Source organism: Nannochloropsis gaditana (genome assembly GCF_000240725.1).
Source record: "Nannochloropsis gaditana CCMP526 unplaced genomic scaffold scaffold694, whole genome shotgun sequence".
Taxonomy (NCBI): domain Eukaryota; class Eustigmatophyceae; order Eustigmatales; family Monodopsidaceae; genus Microchloropsis; species Microchloropsis gaditana.
The window spans coordinates 14,561-15,719 of NW_005803259.1; positions in this window are offsets into that span (position 1 = coordinate 14,561).

Consider the following 1,159-nt stretch of genomic DNA (forward strand, 5'->3'; position numbering starts at 1 on the left):
CAAGACGGAGGATGTCAACATGAGGCGACCCGGATGTGTGGGGCGAATGTAGAGGTGACCCCGCTTGCTGCCGCTCGCCATCGCCGTCGAAGGTTTTCGCCGCTTTTTTTCCCCTTGTTACATTGCTGTTTGCCAGCGAACTTTTGTGAGAAGAGAAATCAACCCTCTAGCAACTTTTTTTGTGTACGGTGAAAGGAATCTTCACATCTGTAGCATTTGCTGTGGCAACATTGGTGGCGAATGCTTGATTGCCGCCTTCCAAGAGAGCCAAGGACGACACAGTGTCTTAAGGCAATAAAAGTCATTTCATTCTTATGTTGTCAACATTGTCAATGTTCCGTTGTCGAACGCAACTCATGCCGCGTAAAAAATGCTCACATGCATAGGGCATAGTATCACGTTGGCGCCGTCTGTTGCTGCTTTCGCTTCAAGCGCTGACACCTTTTCCCAAAAATGACAGAGCGTCCAAGCACGACGGACATATGACATTCCTAATGATGGCCAGAAATTCTGGTCAACCCGAATATGAATCATGCAGAGCACTTCTGAAAGGAACCTTTCCCCCTGCCCCCGCCGTCATATCCACGTTTCGAACACTTGATCATGGATTTCTCCAGCGGGAAAGGCGGATCGTAAAGCCGAACAAATATGAAGTACAGCACGGAAGGAAACATGTGATATGCCTCGTGGCAAATCAGTGCCACTTGCTCTTTACTTTTAGATGATTTTATTTATTTATGCAAGTTGCCGCAAACGCTGTACTTTTCGCGTGTCTTCAGGACGGACAAAGGTAGTTCAGAAGTACTTTGTTCAGCCCTGCATATACGGGTGCATAAAAGTGAAGTCGATCCCAGAACAAATGTGTGCTTTGTGTGCTCACCAGTTGGTTGTCGAGGGCTGCGACAGGATATGTGATAGCCCCTGCATCCAGAATGCTGATACCTTGGCGTTGAAAGAAATCCTTCAAATCGTCTTCAGGAGCGAAGGGGTCATTAATCCTGCATGGTTTGAAATACGATATTCACAACATTTCGGTACAGATGAGAAAAAGCATTGAAAACACAACTGTGGTGGGGTTGTAAGGACTCAGATAACATCGCCTTGCGGACGCCCGTCCTGAGCCTTCGCGCAATCTGCGACAGAGGACCTAGGCAGCCAG